Source organism: Cuculus canorus, chromosome 1, assembly GCF_017976375.1.
Source record: "Cuculus canorus isolate bCucCan1 chromosome 1, bCucCan1.pri, whole genome shotgun sequence".
Lineage (NCBI taxonomy): Eukaryota > Metazoa > Chordata > Aves > Cuculiformes > Cuculidae > Cuculus > Cuculus canorus.
The window spans coordinates 158,426,312-158,445,898 of NC_071401.1; the positions used below are offsets into that span (position 1 = coordinate 158,426,312).

A 19,587-nucleotide genomic window follows, 5' to 3' on the forward strand; every position below is an offset into this window, starting at 1 on the left:
CTGTAGACCCAATTAACCCTCCATTGTAAGTAAAATGAAACTGTATTTCTTCTCTTGTGAAGGAAACACAGAAATAATTCAACTAATGCTAATGAAGTATCAAATAGCGGAATGACAAATGCCCTAAGAATATCTGTATAGTTATTCACCAATGAATAAATAAATAAGGCAAAGGACGCTTGCTGCACCAGAAATTTAAAACAACATGCTGTTTTCTCCTGTGAGAGGCATCTAGTCTGTGTCCTGAATGGAGAAGGGGACAAATAGAAAAATGGTGTATGCCAGGCTACTTAATTCTATCCTGCTTTGTGCCCACAAGAGAGTCACAATTACAGTTGCACAAGTTGCCTGATTTTTAGAAGTCTGACATTGTGACAAAGCTCTTTGGACACTGTTTTGTTCATAGCACATAGTCAAGTATGCACTGTTCTGTGGCCCTGAAACTCTGAAATACAAAGGGGTGAAGTAAGGACATGACAGCATTCTTCATTTAGAATTTCTTTGCTTTTTTTAAGCTGAACTCAGATCTTACACGTTATTGCAAGACAGTGTAGCCTTTTTTGCATTTAAGTATATTTACTTCCCACTTGGTTATCACAGGCTAGTTGGAAACAGAGGTGTACATTCTGTAGTAACATATCTATGTTTCTCCTGAGAAATGGCCAGCAAGAAGTGGCAGCAACTGCATGAGGCAGCCTTTGTTAAAGGAATGAAAATAGTTTGAAAGGCAGCTTCACTTAAATGTTTTTCAGGCTTTCAATATTGATATGGTAAAGGACCAAATATCTACTATCTCAATGAGTAAAACTCAGAACATTTCAGACAGGAAGCTCAGCCTAAAATGAGGTCAGGGAAAAATAGCTAAGTTTAAAATTGTTTTTGCAGCTCATTGTATTGTCTTCAAAAGTCTCCTAAACAACTGTCACAGCAACAAATATCCTCTCCTTCACAGTATACTAATTTTGTTTTTATCCTTTATTCGTGTCAATTATATATTTGTACAAGAATAAGACAATTTATATTACTGAGGAAAGCTAAATTACAATACAAACAGCCACCTGAGGAATTCCTGAAAGACCGTGTCTGCTCCACCTTTCTCCAGATACCACAGGAATTAGAGCAGAAGGTTTGTCATATTCCTGCAGTAATTTCAAGAAAAGTTTCACTAGTGCATTAAAATGTCCAGCTGCAAGAAGTGTTTATTCACTATTGGATTTGAACTTTTCTTTCATTTTTGACTGAAATGATGACAGCTTAATTAATTGTGATAGTACTCAATGAAGTAGTGAGCTACTGGTTTGAATTATTGGCTCAATCTTATACTCCCTTCTGAAAAAAGACAAGAGTATTAACTTTACTGGGGAGGTGTTCTTTCTTTGGAAGTACAGGAACAAGCCGCAAGTGGCTGCTATATAGACCTCACTGTACGCAAAGGCTTTGTTTAATCATGAAAACAAAAACTTCTTGATTTGATATACAAAGGATCGTTCTATACTTAGCATGCCACACATGAGAGCAGGCAGAATGTGATGCAATTGGTGTTGCTCTATTCATCTAGCATGCTAAGCCCAACTCTCTCTGTTTCTAAATCTGTTTTCCAGCTTCTGAAATGATGTTAGAGAGTGAATGCGGTGGTGGTATTTTTTTTTTAAAAAAAAAAAAAAACCAACACAGGAGTTTTTTGATACAGCATCAAATTGATTTTGGAAAGGGAAGGTGAGAATAAAATTACACTCTAGGTAGCCTCTTACAGCAGAGCAAGAGAGCGAGCCTCTGTACACATTTCAACCAGAAACATGCTTTCACTGCTTAGTCATAAACCCTGAAAGACAGTGCTTATAACAGAGCCCTCACCTACAAGTGGGTAAGGTGGTGCCTATAGCAGTACCAAAGGCTTTATCACAAAACAAAGTGTCTTCAAAGGCTTGTGATTTGTCATGAATTTGTCCCTATGGTTTTATTTTTAAGAGGAAATGTTCACTCTTCTATGTGTACTTCAAGAGCAGAACTTATAGTTGAAACTGTAAGGGTCTGAGTCAGTATCCATCTCCGAAAATACATCCAGACTTCATGCTGGGGTATAGACATCTCATACTGATCAGATACAACTTCCCTGATGTGAAGACAAACAATACATGGAACAGAATACGTTCCAAAGAAAGACATCAAGGTCCTGCAGCATGTCCAGAGAAGAGCAGTGAAGCTGGTGAGGGGGCTGGAGAACAAGTCTAATGAGGAGTGGCTGAGGGAACTGGGTTTGTTCAGCCTGGAGAAGAAGAGGCTGAGGGAAGACCTTATCACAGGTGTACAGCTACCTAAAAGGAGGTTGTAGCGAGGTGGATGTTGGTCTGTTCTCCCAGGTGACAGGTAATAGGACAAGAAGGAATGGCCTCAAGTCGCATTACGGGAGGGGAGGAAAAATTTCTTCTCAAAAAGGGTTATTGCCCACTGGCAGAGGCTGCCCAGGGAGGTGGTTGAGTTACTATCCCTGGAGGTGATTGAAAGGTGGGTAGATGAAGTGCTGAGGAATGTGATTTAGTAGTGGACAGGTACAGTTGGGCTTGATGATCTCAAAGGCCTTTTCCAACCCAACTATGATTCTATGATTCTATGAAGTGCAGCTCCTCCTGTTCAAACTTCTGAGAAATTTCTTGCCGTCTCAGGACAACACGTGAGAGGAAACTGCAGGAACACAGCGCAGAACCTGTCCTGTGCCCCAGGAGCTCCCTCTTTGCAGACATCGGCACTGGCAGAGAACAATCACCAGTGGATGGGGCAACCCCCTCCTCTCCCCATCTCTCCCTTCCACTCCCCATCTTTATCCTCTCCATCCCTCCTGTCTCCTTCCTATCCCTCTTCTCCCCACCCCATCCCTCCCCTCCCTTCCCCATCCCTCTCCTCCCCATCCCTTCCTCTCCATCCCTCCTCTCTCCATCCCTTCATTCTTCTCCCCATCCCTTCCCTTCCCCTCTCCTCCTCATCCCTCCCCTCTCCCTCCCTTTCCTCCTCATCCCTCCCCTCTCCCTCCCTTTCCTCCTCATCCCTCCCCTCTCCTCCCCATTTCCCCCCTCCCATCGCCGCCCCTCCATCAAGCCCCGCCCCCCCTCCCCGCCGGCCGCTGCCCCCGGAAGTGGCTCGCGCCTCGGCCCGGAAGTTGTCGCGGGCGGAGCCCGGCCCAGCGCGCGGCCCTGTGGCGGCCGCTGTCGGGAGGCACAGCCGGGACCCGCGGGGCCGCCCCCTCGCCCGGCACAGGCGGCCCGGCCGGCTCGGCGCGGGGCTCCTGGCGGAGGTGGGTGCTGCTCCTCTTTTACCGCCGGCCGCTGCGCGCAGAGGCGCCCGGCCGGCTGCGCTGGGAGCGGCGGCTCCCGGGGCCGGGCCCGGCTCGCCCGTGGGCGGGAGCGGCCCCGCTCTCTCTCACTCCTCCTGTGGGAACCGGGCTCGGACGGGACCTGCGGTGGGGCCTGCGCCCCGGCCCCGGCCGGGGTGTGGGCACTCGCTGGGGCGGGGATCGCCCCCCGGCGCGGGGGCTGGGGCAGGAGGAGCGGAGCGTGAGCTCGGAAGCCGAAGAGGAGCCGCTAAAAGCCGTCCTGGGGTCGGTTCGCGGGGTGCGGGTCCCGCCCGCCCACTTGGCTGTTCGATGCCTGGTGGCTCCGTCTCGTCGTGTGAGACCTGTCACCTTACCCTGGCTCAGCTGCTTGTGTCACACGCCTCGCGAGGCGAGTGCATTTTCGACTCCACGTCGCCGAGCAAGCCCAGGGGCTTCCGACGTGCAAGCCCTGAGGGTGATGGAGAACTCTGCCGGTCGGTGGGTTAGGGCTGGCGGGCAGAGCCTTCTGAGGAGAAGGGGGTCCTCGCGCTTTTCACCGGGGTACCTGGTGTCCTTGATCTTCTCAGACTCCCCTTCCTCCCATGGGTCCTCTTGTGTGAATGTGGCAAGGACAGACCTGAAGATTCGCAAAGGTCAAAAGGTGTCTCAGTACTCTTTTGACTCTGCTCTCCTGGAAAGTGAAAGCATGTTTTCTCATCTTCGTGGTCACTGCATCTTGTTCAGCATTTATGCATAAGAAGTGATAATTAGTATTAGAAATAACCAGGAATGTTGTTGGACTGTGAGTTGTGAATCACACTGTTATTGCAATGAGTACTTCCAATGAGTACATGCTATAAAATTCAGTGTCGCTTTTATTAAGTGTTGAAAAAGTTGCTAGCTGTGGTTTGATATTAATATTTTAAGAAGCTTCTTATTTGTGATTTTTGAATAGTCTTTGAAATTATTTTTAGCTGTTTTAGTTAAAAAGCTATATTTAGGGGGAACGACAACCTAATTGTTCTAAGGTGTATTGCTGTGTTAAAAGTGATTTGGTATTAAGATCACTTTGGTCATTTGGTTTAGATCAAGTTATTATCCTGTTGTCTTGTTAAAGTTGGCAGAACTGGCATGGAAATTGGTTGCCTGTTTTCCTCAGTTAGCAAGTACACTTGAAAAGCATACCTGTTTATGTACGCCTGCTTAAAAATAAACCAATATCACTGTTTCAAATCCCAAACCTGCTAACTCTATTCCAAATCAAAAGTGATTAGGAATGTTATTGCTTGACTAAGATTCCTGGGATTTATTTGCCTCTGTGTAAAGAATGCTTTGAAAATGCTTGTTGAAACAGTGTGCCAGCAGTTGTATGTATATCAGTTAAAGGGCTTTCTAGGGTTTTGCTCACTTTCCAGTTCAGTATCTCGTTTTAAAGGTTGGTAGTGAGTTGCTGTCAAAATAAGCTGTTCTTATTTCTGTATAGTTCTTACAGACAGAGTAGTTTGCAACACTCTTTTGTCATATGGGAAACTTCTGCTAAAGAGAAGAGTTTCTCCTAAATTCTTGTAATGGGCGGGTGGTAGTTTGTGGAAGGATTGGTCTTTCCAAGAAAGGAGAGTTTCAGAAACTGGCAAAATAAAACACGCAGCTCTTGGTGAGACTGGTTTGCGGATACATGAATCTGATTCTGTACTTGAGTTTTACAGGTCTTGAACTGTAATGTTATGTCATTTGCATTGATATGTTTCTCTTCTTTAACTGGATGAACATAAACAGAGAAATTTACTTGCCATCGAAATAGCTCCCTGCTAAATCTAATGATCCGTTAATAAATCCTGTTGTTTGGAAGTTAGCAAGATTATTGCTGACAGTCTGGCTGTGCTCCTACTTATGATACTTTACAAAAATTATCTTCAAAGTAGCTATATCTGTGTTTATTAGGGGTCTGATTCTGAACTCATTGAAATGAATTTTGTTCTATTTTGTGACCATTGAGTCTTGTAGTTTAGCATAACATGTTTTGAACCATTGTTTAAATTCCTTATAAATACTAAACTATAGTGAAGATAATACATAACATGATTGTATTGGTTTTGTTACATTTATGTTCTTCCTATAGAAATATATGAGGTGATTTAATCAGTGATATTTAAAAGAATGTCTGTTGAAAGTATTATTAAGTTAGAGTAACTAATGTGCTGTCTTAATTTTATTGAACACTGAGAGTGAAATTGGTTAATGTAGTGAACTGACCTCCCTGCTGCTTGTGTGTGAGCAGGCTATGGCTGCCTAGGTTTCTGAAAAATACTGGGACAAGGTTTAATCTTAGGAACAAATGAATTAAATTAATCATGTTCAGCCGCTCTGGCAAGTTTAAATTTAAAATGTGGTGGTGTACCTGTGGGTTCCCACAGCATCACAAGCACATGAAAATTGGACCTTCTGCTTTAACAGGCTCCTTCCTCTTCTTTCTTCCTTCTGTCAGTAAGGATTGTGCTGGGAACCAGTTCAAGAAGCTGAACTAGTTGGAAAGTAGCAGGTTTTTTTTTTTTTTTGTAGAGTTATTTTTTTATTGACTCAGCGCCCTGGGCCGACTCACCCTACAGTTGCGTACCTTTGAGTGGCTGCGTGAGCAAAGAGGTAGGATTTGAGGGAAGGAAGGGAGGAGTGGCACCGCATAGGCCTGAATGCGTGAGGTCAATGTGACGAGACTCCAGCCTGCAACCTACAGCTTTACCTAGGTGTACAGCTGGCATGGACCAGCTCCACCATTGAAAAACATGGTCCTGTTTGTTTCCACCTCGCTTTGCTGCTTCCTGCTTTGTGTGGGCAAATACTTGTATGGTTATGTGGTGAACTGGGCTGAGGTTTGAATGAACTTGGGGGAGGGGAAGGGAGGAGAAGGTTAAGTTTGGGCTGGATCAGTTTGCTGCACAAACATTTGTGCTGGCACAAAGATGGGGGTGGAAGCAAGCAGTAAGGGGAGCAGGGTGTGTCTGTTTCTTTTGGTGACAGTGACACATTATGCCCATTTAAAGTTTATTCGATAATTCAGTGAGGTTAAGCTCATACAGCATTGAGGGTTTGCATACATTGTTCAGTTATGGTTCATGGGCATATTTTGCAGCTAAGACCCCTTAATCCATGGCAGTGTGTCTCTGATTTCATTATGTACTTCGAAGGGAGTTTGAGGGAAGAATCTGGCCTTTTGTATAGTAACTTTTTTTTAATTATTTTTATTTGGTACCTATTGTTTCCTTTAGCAGTACTTAATGGGAAAAATATGCTGCTGTTCATCCATCAAGTTCTTGAAACAATGAATTTGTTCAGCATGTATGTTGAGTTTCTAAATTTAAAAGTCTAAAATCAGAAAAGATAGTGATTGGAGTGTCCACTAAGAAAACTGCAAAGTATTTTGCAGTAATAAGTAAATTAAAAAAAAAACAATGAAAATTATGAGGCTGACCTAAGACATGTATTATAGCTTCAGACGGTTTCCTTGGAGGCAGTATGTGACGCTTATTAAGCAACTATTTAATGGTAAGTGGCTTTCAAAATCTGTCTTAAGGCTTTCAGGCTATCGCAGGAGTTGTGCTCGTGTTTCAGGATATGGATAGACATTGATTATTATTCCAAACATCTGTGAAATTTGTAGATACCACGTCCCCAGCTGTTTGTCTCTACTGCTCTGCCACAGACTACCATGCTTACTGATCCTTTCCATCAAATAACCTGCCTGCAGTGTTACGTGCTTCAGGCATGATCAGCAGTTAGACAGTATTAATTCAATCTACCCTCAATGGCCAGTTACCTTGGTTATTTTTTCTGAAGCACATTGGTGTGCACTTACAGGATACACTCTGTTGCAAGTCTGTGTAGGTGGTAATGTGTCCTTGCTGGATGGTGATGAGTAGCTGTGGGCAGTAGATGCTGCTGGAAGATTGGACCTATCTGCAGCTTTTCAGTAATGTGTTGTGAAACAAATGTAATGCGTTTTATTTCTGTCTGCTGCCCAGTAACATCATTTCTTATCAAAACTATTTTGGAGCTGTTGGCTGAAAAGTGCCATTCAGACCTGTAGTTTCGTGCAGTGCACGCAGATGATATTTTAGTTGCGTGTAAGTTGTAGAACAGCAGTCCTGATGTAACAGATTTGAGTTTTCTGCTCTTAAGTATCATCTTTTCTTGTTGGTCTTTCTATGTAATCAGCGTTAGATGTGAATGTTCTTTTTGAACTTGAACTGGAGATAAATTGGTGTGTAGTGTTTTCACAGATAAGTATGTATGCATGTAAATGTGCATGTATGTAGTGTAATCTCCAAGCATAATGTACTTTTTGAAGCTTCCTCTTCACTGCTTCTGGCAAGGTGGCAACAATGATGACAGCCAATTTAGTTCACTCTTTTTAGAGGCCCATCTTCCTAGAGCCATTTGATTCTGTAGAATTTCAGTCTTTCCTTCAAACTTGATGTGACAATAGAAATAATTATCCCTTGGCTTTACTAAAAAGAACTAACAACTTATTTCTAATGTTGATACAATAAAATTTCATGATTATGGCATGTTTGGGACTGACTATATGCATTTTTTTCTAATTAGTGGGAATGGTGTTGTGATTACTGACTGTTTCCTTCTCTTCTCTTACAGTACTTTAATTTCATGTCTTATTTGTTCTTCTAAAATCCTTTCACATCCATATGTGGCACAGTGAGATGAGAAGCTTCTTGTGACACAAGCTGTACTTAATTTGTCACTGACTTCTTAGGTGGTCCAGGATAATCCCTGTACTTTTTCCCCTGAATCTCAGTGGACAGAGTAATGCTGATGTCTGTGTTAGACAACGTGTTCCTCTGATTTATTGCAAGTGTAAAATGGTTGTGGTGTGTGTTGTTGCTCTCATAGCAGACTGTGCTGGATGGCCAACTGTATTTACTTCAGCTTCCAGATCAGCCACAGTTACTAGATGTGCCACTTCTTCTCACAGAACTATTTTTGTGACGTAGAGGTTCAGGTTGTTTACTGGCTGTTAGTAGAAGCACCTCTCTGTTGGTGTGTTTTTGAACAGGGATTTTTAAAAGAAGATCTCAAATGTAGGTTTTAGCTTATCCTTTTTCTTTCCCTTCGTGTATGTTATAGCAGAGATATTCAGGTACTGCTTGCCGTTCAGCTTTTTCTGGTTCATCTGTCTGTTACTTTTCTGTTGAGGAAAACGTGATTCAGAAATTCTGTATGAATTGTCTGTGCGCGTAATAAAAGCTGAGAGCTATGGGGCAGTGACCGTATCTGAAGTAGTTATTGTTTTCCTGGACTGTACTCCAGACTTGGGAGAGACTGAGGCACCATGTTTTTGGTTTGAAGACTGAACTCCTTCCCCTTGGCTCTTCTTCATGATGGTTTTGGTCCTGGCAGGGTTGAGATGCTGCTGCTGCCATTTGTACAGGGGTAATGGTTACTGTAAACCACTGGTCCGCTACTGTATGCTGACTCAATGGTGAAAAGTTGCTTTTAATTTCCTGCCTTTTCAAGGATAAGGTAGACTTAATCCCCTTTGGTGGTACCTGGATTCCCATGCCTCTAATGAAAGAGACATAACTTTGCAGGTCCAGCAAGAGACAAATAGTTTAAACTGGTGTCTTGGTATTTCCACTGTTTTCCTGTGGCTGCCGCTAAGGAAGTTGAACTGCATAGCAGTTCTTATCTACTGGAGTTACTCACCTTAACACAAATGAAGCACTTGTCTTTCAGGCAAATTTTCTTAAATGCTTTTGGAAAGGGATATTTTTCTTCTTGTACGTTAGTGTGACAGCTGGCACAGTATGCAGGTGGGGACAATCTTACTGTAATTTGGTCAGTAAAAGTGATTGCAGTAATGCTACTAGTTTGTTATGTGAACGTTGGAAACCTGTTGTTCAGCACAGTATTGGATGCATTTCTGAGGTAGAATGTCTTTATTTTATAACTAAAATGCTTGTTAGAGTGGAGAGGTGACTGATTGTGCTATGCCTTAAGGCAGCGTCACATCTTTTTCCCAAATGGAGATGTTGAAGCAGTAGCTTTAAAGGAGAAACTCCTATGTTTTTAAAAATTATTTTTTCAGAAATGCAAACTCAGGTTTATATGTAAACTCCTAGTGAGAAATGAACCATCCAGTAGTAAGTGTGTTCCATCTTGGTAGCAGTGTATCTTATGCTGAGCTTTTCTGAAATGACAGCAGTACCTTTTTGCTTAGCTGCACAATGGAGCAAAACAGACCTGACTGTGCAGCAGTTCTCTTTCAGACATGTCTAAATTTTTCAGTCTATTTATGAGTATCAACAAACACTTTGTGCATACTTTCACCATGCGTTGAATGCTTCTATTTTCCTTTAATTTAGCTTAAAACTGGTAATGGAATTCCTGAGGTTTTGAAAGGAATAGTTCTTGGCAAGCCTAGAGTTTTGAAACCAAAGGCAAATTAAGATACCAAGCAAACACAGGGAGGGCTACTTCTTCAGGGAAGAAAGTTAAGATTCTTCTGACATCTTAGAGAAAGCTTGTTGTATTTATGTTGTTTTAGTTTTTTTGGGGGTTTGGTTTTTTTTTTTTCTAAAAAGAAATCTCTTTGAATTACTCCTTTAAACACAGTTAGGTTTCTTTAAAAAAAAAAAATCTTACTGGAACAGAGGGGGACTTCTATTTTCCCCTTGATGTTACTCAACAAGTTTCGCCTTTTCGGCCAACCATTAGAAGCAGGGGCTGTAATGCTTCTTTCTTTGTAGCTGTCTGTATTCTTAGTATTTCAAACATTGACTGAAGTGTATAATTAGATTACTAGTTTCAGTTTAAATAAAATAAGCTCTTGCTTTTAAATAACCACAATAATTGTAATTGAAAATAGTTATTGCTGCTGTGAATCTATCAGGTAGTACAATAGTAGAATCCAAACATTTATTTATATTTTCAAAGCATAGCTGTGCTTTTTATAAAGCATATAGCAAAGCTGCTTGTGCTTTGTGGGAATAAGAAAAGTTAAGACGGAGGGAAACTTGTTTGACAGTCGGAGCCTTGTCCCTCTTTGGCACCTGTGATGCTTGCTGTAAGCATCTTCCCTCTTTTGTATCCTGTTCCCACTAGTCCCGAGGTGTACAGCGGTTCATAGAAGCCTTGCATGCTATCTCCTTTACTTAGGTTTCTTTCTAGAGTTTCATGGTTTCATCTGCCTTCATTCAGCCCTGCATTTCCTTGCAGTATCTTATCATATATATTTTGATTGTCTTGGAGCTCATAATCATCTCTCTCAAACTTAAGTCATTTGCTTGCCATTCGTGATGCTGCTGACAGTGGTATAATCCTCTCCATGCAGGGCTGCTGTTTGGGACTAGCCCTCTTTTTTTTCCTCTTTTCCTTGAATCTCCAGTCATATTTTATTCATAGCCTCCTTCTTCCTTGTCCAAATGTTTTCTTGACCATCTTTTCTTTTTTTGTATTTACAAATGAATTTTAGGCCTGTATTGGTCATCTGGAGTACTGTAAGTACCTCCTGACTCCTCTCCTGATATTCCTATCTCTGCAATCTGTATAAAGGACAGCTGGTAGAGTTTTTCAGTAGTCTGTGTGACTGTTAATTTTCCTCATCAAGCTAAAGCTTGTTGTCTTTGAATTCAAAGAACTGCATCTCATATTTCTGCATCATACTCCTCTTTCTAGTGCTACTCTCGACGCTCAGATCTGTCTTCCCCTACATGTCTTTGCTTACGTTTCATATCATATTCTTCACTTTGATTTAGGAAACTTTTGAGTGTAATTGTATATTACATACGCTAATACCGCTACAAGAGAAAATGATTGCACCTCTGACTTTTCTTTGTAAGTGTTAGAGTATCCTGTTGTCTCTCTGCTTATACAGGTGAACTAGGTTCTTATCTACCAAAGTTCACAGGAATGCATGTTACCTTTGAATCTTTCTTATAGAGACCTGTGAAATGTATGTTGCTGTATGTCTTCCAAATCTAGTTCGCTTGCCTGATGACTATACTTAGAGATAGGCAAAGAACACTGGTGACGTGCCTTGAACTCTGTTGTGTGAGTACAGTGTCAGATTTTGTAGACTTTTATGATCATATAAAATAGGATTTCAGTTAGTAAATATTTTTTCTGCACTTGGTGGGTTTTTTTGGTGAGGCAAATAGATGTAACCTGCAGCTCTTGTTTAAATGATATATTGGTATGCAAATTGAATTAAACTGACAATAAAAGTAGTGTTGTGCCATCTCCTATACTTGGCTTACTGCAAAACTAAAGCTAATAGTAACAAAGGCAATACTATTTTTTTTTTTCTAGTAAGGAAAGCCAAGTGACTTGGATATTTTTCTTCGTATCTCATGAAACTTTAGGTCGCAAGGTTTTTGAGTTAGTGACTTGTGGTTTGTTTGTTGTTTGGCTGGTAATATAATGAAAAAGTTGTATAATAATTATAATAGTTACAATAATCCATTTTAATGTATAACTTGCTGTACCTGTCTTATAAACACTTTAGGATTGCAGCATTAAATTGCTGTGAATCTCTTCTAGGTCATGGCAGCTGCCTTGTATTTCATTCTCTTAAAATTGACTGAGTAGACTTTCATGCCTTGAAACTGAGAATGTGGCGTACGTGTTACTCATCGATTTGTACTGCTGTAAATATAAAAGGATTAGAGCAGTGGTAGATTTAGTGTTAATTCTATGGCGTGTACAAGTGTTAATGCTAAAGTAAACTGGACGTTTTGTATCGGTCTATGCAGTATTTGTGTAGCTAGACTGGAGGTGGTCTTAAATTCTTAAATGATTGGCTCCTACTTTAACGTTCCCGGAAGCATTTAACTGGCAAATGTTTGGATGCTCTGTGTGAATGCCTGCTTTCTTATCTCTCTGATACCTGTCTCTTTCTTCATTTATTGTGTAAGTTTTAGGCAATAGTATTTGGTTCCTGAGAGAACTTCCCCTGCCTTTGCAGTTTTGCTGGGAAGGATACCATTACATTAATCTTGGTTGTTAAAAGGCATTTGGTTAATGCATTTCAAGTCTTAAAAAGCTAATGAACAAAAAGTAATGAATTAAATACTATATTATCAAATGAATTGTTCTCTAAACTTAACCACTGTGGTATTTACTTAGTATTATCATAACAGCATTGTAATGCCTGTATTTAGAGAAACTGAGTAATACATGCCATTCAGACAGTCCTGCAACTCCAGAGAGTGCTCCATTCCTAAAAACTGCTGGACTAGAAAAGAATGTGTACAGGAAGGGAAGAAGGGAGTGGGCTACACAGGCTTCAGACAAATTTCTTGGGTTTTTTTCTAATTTGTTCTTCCCTTCTCCTACTTTTATTAGTAGACAGGTGGATGGGTGAACTGTTCTTATCCATCCTCCCTCCCTAGGCTCCAGAATTTTTTCAGGTAGCAGAGGTAGGGAAAGCATTTCCAGCTTGTTCTCTGGGTCTTCGGTTCTAGAGTGATGTGTGTTTTTTGTCTCGGAGGCACAACATATACCAGAAACTTAGATAAGCTACCAGTTTCTGTTTAAGTGTATATCATGACTGTTACTTTAAGATACTTATGGCCACTTAGGATCTTGAAATATTTCTACTAGTAAAGAGCAACAAAGTGCTCTTCAAAATCTAAAGTTCAAGTTATTTGTCTTGGATATTCTGTTCCTGTAGTGAATGTGGATCATCTGACATTCACAGATGTTTTCTTTTACTATTACTTTAGTCTATAAGTGTCAGTACGTTTGCTTAATAAATACTTAATTCTTCCCGCTTCAGCATTCCTTGTTCTGTTGGGTCCCTATAAGGTGGTCCTGTAGAGCACAATTTCATGTATGTCTGTTAGGTTTAATTTTACTACTTTGGAGGAGTTAGTATTAATATCAGCTGTAAAATAGAATTCTAGTTGTTAAATGGATGTAACTTAGCAATTTTAAATTGTATGTTTTTAAATAGTTTCATGTTAAGTAATTAGTAGTTTAGCATTGCCAGTAGTGTGAAATTAAAAAGAAAACTACCTTTCCAAAGGTTGGATTGTGCCAATACTATATCAGTTTAGCACTTTTCAGTGAAATCTTTACTGCTGGTGTTAAAATATATCAATAACACTTATTTATACTAAAACCTGTCTCCTTTGTCCAAGAACATAGACACCAGTTTACACCTGGTGTCAGGCTCAGGTTAGCTGTGAATCTTTGTCTCCAGGTTCATGTATTTGTGAAGTGTTAAGGTTCACAGGGACAGGTGTGTAAAAAAATTAGTTGGCAAGCAGTTAAAGATTTTTGTTCACATCTCACCTCTGATAGCTTTCTATACTCCTGTCTACTGGTACATGGAGCACAGTTTTGAATTGTTCTTTATTTAGATCCTGATTCATGTAAGAGTTTTGTCTCGTTTTGACTTCTCATTGAACTACAGGTGACAAAACTTAGCAAGATGTGTAGGATAAGGTTCAACTTAAGCATATCCTGGTCAGTTTGGAGCATAATGGTTGCCAGCTGTCCTTAGGAAGGATGATTTTTGTGTAGTTTGGAGTAGGAAGGTGTTTGAAGAGGAGGAAACCTGTTCAGCTGAGGCTTTTGAGGACAGACTGAAGTACTTACCACTAAGTAGTATACTCCAGGGAAAGCTCTTAATAAAATGATTGAATGTTTACTACCACTAACTACTTTATGCTAATAAGTAGAGTGATATTAACCAGTTAAGTGATCGGTCAAACTGCTCTTGCATTGATCATAAGGTGACAGGTTACAGTGGTACCGTCAGATTTATTGGCTCTAGTGCTGACTTAGTGAGCAGTGCATTAAGGATGGTGCATTGGATTCTTAGGAAGTGCTCTGTCGTAAGCATAAGGTTTTATATTCTACATGAAATATGTAGGTTTAGGCTTTTGCATGAAAAAAAAGATAGTATTTGTTTCAACATGCTATGCATTTAGTAGTTATTAATTATCTTGAAATTGTCTGACAGTTTTTGGTGAATTGGTGTAGTACTTGATTACACACAGCTCTAGAACTTTTTCGAGAAAATAAACATTTTAAGTAAGACCTGTTTTCTAATCCTGCTGTCAGATGTCAGAATGTCTAGAATAGGCAGATCATATTTCTTCACATTGCTTTCCAACGCCTCACATAAAAGCGTGTGACCTAGATGTGTGTGCATTTTGGGTTTTTTTTAATGGAATTACACAAGTTAATATAGCTTTTATTGTTGAGCAATAGCTAAAATTATTGCGAGGGGAGAAGTAGAATGGGGAAGGGACAGCTAGTGTTCATTCTTTTATTGAAAGAAAATCTTCATCTCTTCCATCACTTCGGTACATTCAGCTTTATGTTCTGTTCTGTCATTAGTCTGTAACATTAGCATTCACGCGGTCAAACATTGGACATAACCCAGGAGCTGAAAAGAATGTAAACTGTTGTATAATGAAATATAGAAGACTTTGTCAGCTACAGATGAATAAGTGAAATACTGTATCAATGAGGTTTATAAGTAGTTAGATTATTAGGTTTGTTTTATATGAAATGTTATTTCTCAAGTGTGGTATACCAAGGAAATGTAGCTTCAGAAAGCCTTCTGTGTTTTTGAATTCAGAACAAACAAGGAAATATCACAGAACAATGCTTGACATAATGGAATAATTAAGCCTAGTGGTGAATGGTGAAAAGTGGAAATATTTTATATATTACTTTGAACAGTAAATATCGTGGGCTGGGTGTAAGTGTTTTGAGAGAGGTCTTGGGTTATGCTCATTGTAAAGACTTTCTGTGAATTCCAATAGCAAACACAGCTTCAGTAATGTTACGTCATTGACTAACTTTATTATGAATGGACTGTTGTGAAGCAGGTAGTTATAGGAAATTTTGTAACTACATAGGAGCATATAAAAAGAACATAAAACTAGAAAGAATAAGGGGGTGTTGTCTTTGAAATGGAAGTCTAGAGTTATGGATGAAATCTTAACTAAAACTGTCACCAAAACTTTGTATGTTAAAAGCTACTTGCAAGGTTACTCATAGAGTAACCCTAAAAACAAACAGTATTTAAAACTGTCTCTGGGTTTCAAATCTGTGTGTGAATGTATTGTTTTTATGGTAGTGGTTAGAGTAAAACCACTGTTGAATGGAAATTTGGTTAAAATCTCAGAAACATAGAAGCCAAGTTTCTTTTGCTCTGTGCTAAAATCCCATCAAACCAAGATACAGAAAAGAAGAAGATTGCACTTTGTTGTTGTTGTTTTTGAATAGTGTATAACTTGGGACTATGGAATTTGTCCTTTTTTAAAAAAAATAAAAAAGGATTTTATAGATAAATGTTATTCCTGAGACTTGAAATTTTGGTGCTGGTGCAGAGACACAGTGAGCAGACCATCCCTGCTTCCTCCAAAAGTATTTTTAACTTGGTTGAGTGGTACCATTCTGCCCAGCTGCTTTGCCCTTGGTTGAAGCGTTGACATTTAAATTAGATATCAATAAGTCTTTTTTTTATTTTAACTCAAAAATAGTGACAGCAGAGCTTGGAGCAGGCCATGCACTTTTTTTCTAGTTTGCTTTGCACAATCATCGTGTACATGGATGATTAAACTCTTTGTAAATCAGTTTACAGTATGCCTTACAGTATTTTTTTGTTTGTTTGCTTTAAAAGGCCTTGATATGGACTGCCGCAATTCAGCAGCCGATTCATGAGTAGTTCAGTGTTTGTATCCTGAGTTAGGTAGGGATTTTTTTGGGGGTCTGGCACCTTGTGAGGACAGTGAATTTATCCACTGGCTGATGGTGGTTGCTACCTCCCAGAACTGCATTTTATTTCCAAGAAAACTGTAAATGCTTCCCTATGAAACGTGTGCATTCCTGGGCACACAGGCCTGTGCCTAATGTAGTGAATTGTACCAGTGACTTACGTGGTTCCCCATGATTTTTCATACAAATTTTATGCCTTATTTATACATCAGTTTTAGTACTTTTTTTTTTTTTACTAAGTTACTAAATGTGCTTTAAGGTTGTATAGAATCATAGAATAGTTTGGGTTGGAAGGGACCTTAAAGATCATCTAGTTCCAACCCCCCTGCCATGGGCAGGGACATCCCACTAGATCAGGCTGCCCAAGGCCCCATCCAACCTGGCCTTGAACACCTCCAGGGATGGGGCATCCACAGCTTCCCTGGGCAACCTGTTCCAGAGCCTCACCACTCTCACGGTGAAGAAATTCTTCCTTATATCAAGCGTAAAATACATCACTATTGATGGTCTCTGTCTACAGTAGTGACTTGGCAGGGGTTTTAAACACTTGCAAATGTAATTAAACTGCTCAAAAGTGGCAACTATAGATCATTCTCTAGGGAGACTCTCAAATGACTCATGAATGACTCACTCAGACAGAGTTCTGAGGATCTTATGATTACTACTTCTTCCATAGGCTATCTGATGGCCAGCAATTAGGCCAAGATGTGCTAGAGATTAAAGAACTTGGCTATTGCTTCAGTACATAGTGAATTGCAAAAATTATTAACATTAACATACCCAAACCAATTTATTCTATCCAGTTTGCCCCTAGCTCGGTGAATACAACAGACAAAATCTGTCACCTCAGCAGGCAAGAATTAATGCATTTTAGTTTGAATAATATAAAAATTACACCACTGGGTCTTAGCTGATTCTCATTGCTGCAGAGTAGGGCTGTTAGCATAGGGAAAGTTAATGTGCTCATGATGCTGTTTGAGGTAGGCTAGTGTCTGCTGCTGAAGAATTTGTGTCAGTCTGAAGCGCTAGAAAGGCTTCAGAATTTGACAGCAGCTCTCCTTGCAGCATGCCACAGGCTTTCAGTTGCTGGCACAGCAGAAACATTGGTGAATATCATCTGACTGTGGTTCCATCAGGTATTATTTAAGTTTTCTGACTTTTTGTTTTCCCTTCTGCGCTACAGTTTGGTGTTCTCTCACTTGTGATGCTCTAGATGAGTACAAGGTGACTGAAAGGATGTAAATTTTAAGTCTTCTCTCCTTCCCAAGTAACACCAGTACATGTGCCTTGCATAATATTCTTGCTTCTCTAGTTATTTTTCAGAATACTTGTTAAGTATTGACTTCTAAATGAAAACCAGCAATTCTCTCCTGCTCTAATTTATGTGGTAATGCACAGAAGTTGATCTACGTATTAAGATAGTCAACATGAATGGGTTGGAATTTATGAAGGCATGTAGGAATGCTAGGTTAATAATCTTTGATATATTCAGGGTCAAATAGTTTACATGGAGTTGTACAACAGTATCAAAGCAAATACATTTAGAATAAGGAAATTATTAATGTGTTGTAATGATGAGCTATTATACAGAATACCTCCAATTCTGATGTAGAACCAGACCTCTGGAAACCTGGAGTGTTTCACGTAGCTAGCAGCCTAAAGGTTGGTGGTGTTAAATAGAAGTTGTAGGAGCTGTGCGAGATAAGGTAGTGGATGAGCATAGTGAATTGAATGGGAATTGATAAACTATGAAGAAGCGTGATTTCTGGAATATTTTGTGTTTTGGGAGCTTGATTTCATTTATCCTAATATCACCTATTACATACAGAATTCGAATTAGTGTTTTACTATCTTAGTTTAGAACTATCTGCAGTGTTATTAGGCAGGGATAAGTGGCTTCTGTGCTTTAGTATTAGGGTGTCTTCCAGTGTAAGCAAAAGGGTTGCAATAAATGGATAGAGTATCTGATATTAAAGTGCACCATAAATAGCATAATGATTATTTCACTGCTTCTCCCTCTAACTTTTCTCCAGTTCCTTTCTGGAACTAGAAATGTAACTTTTGCGGATTTTGTTGTTGGATTGCAGTTTCTGTGACTCCCTCTTGTTGACTGATTCAGTTACTGCTGGATGTCATGTGTTGCTTTGACAGAAGCTTGTGTTCTGTTTGCTTGTACTGTCTGAAATGCACCATTTCATTTGCTTTTGGGTTTTTTATATTTACTGCAGAAGTACAGAGAGAAAGAATAGGAGTCATGGTTTATCTTGGATTCCCCAAACTCACTTTGGAACATCATTGCCAAAGGCCATTTCTCTTAGTGATTATTATGTTTATGAAGTTGTTGTATTTTTTTAAACCACAATTCTTGTAAAAAGTTAATTAAGTTAAAGCTTGGGCTGCTCTTTGCAGATTCTGTGCCACTGCCGGAATATTTTCAAGTGATACATAGTTACCATTTCAAAGGTATCACTTTTATTTGAGATACTGAGTAGTATATTTTTTTAAATCATATTACTCTCCTTCTAGTTTACTGAATATTGATTTTTAAGGTGAAAGCAAACCATTTATCTTGCACTGCCATTAAAAAGATGATGTGAAATGTGCTACTTCATGCAATGGTTTGACGTTTTTGGCCTTGCTCTAAATTAGTCTTTATGCTGTCTGTGTTTTGGGGACATAGACACACATGACACAACAAAAATCTTGCTGTTTGCAGCTATTGTTGCTGAACACTAATAATCAGGTTTAACAAGTCACAGTCTTCCAGAGATTTCATGCTGTGTGTTTATGCAAAGTATAATATAATACTGAGTTGAGTGCTTGAGCTGGAATTTGTAAGGATGCCTGACATGTGAGGTTAACTTTTTGAAGAATTATGGGAATGACTTTGAGTTTGTTGGGCCACTTGGGCAGATGGCGAATTGTTGTGCATTTGGTAGCAATAAGTTGCACCATCCCAATGAATGCTTATTCCTTTAAGTTCTCACTGGTTCTTGGTGATGTAATCCATGCTGATACGTCCTCAACTTCATTTACCATGCAGCAACAGTTCTTCAAAATGTTTGATGGGTACATGTTCTTCTGACCCATCTTGTCTTCTTGTCGCATAGATGTTTCCCTTGTATAGCTTTCAGTTTGTAAGGGAATGGTGGTAGACTTTATAACAAAGTGCCCTTTTCCTCTTAGTATATTTGAGCAAAGCTCTAAAATTAGTTATGGAAAACTTTAATCTCGCATGATGGAGTCTCCTATAGATGGACCTTTGGAGTCACTACTTGTAATACATCCCTAAGAATACACTTCGTGAAAGAAAATTAAACTACTTTGTAGTAGTTTAGTAGCATGTCTTTATTTCAAGGTCTTCCACCAATACTTTTTCTTCACTTGTCCCTTGCACTGTTGCAGACAAAGGTTTTAAGCATAAAAATAAAAATTAGAAAGTGGATTTGTCTGCACTGTGTACTTGACTGTAGGTAAGGAATGGCCATAGGGCCTTAGGAAGTTGTGTCTAAGTCAAGTTTACTGAGGAGTTG

The 19,587-nt window shown here is 39.7% G+C and overlaps 1 protein-coding gene across 2 annotated transcripts in view; it reads left to right on the forward strand.

Moving 5' to 3' along the window:
• The first annotated feature begins 3,153 nt into the window (after positions 1-3,153).
• The window catches only part of FRS2 (fibroblast growth factor receptor substrate 2), a 52,771-nt gene continuing 36,337 nt past the window's right edge, over positions 3,154-19,587 (forward strand). The window contains exon 1 of one of the 2 annotated variants that reach the window (XM_054086390.1): positions 3,154-3,289. The gene's annotated coding sequence lies outside the window, so the exon portion shown is untranslated. The remainder of the gene's footprint in view (positions 3,290-19,587) is intronic. The other variant, XM_054086398.1, reaches the window with a different exon arrangement.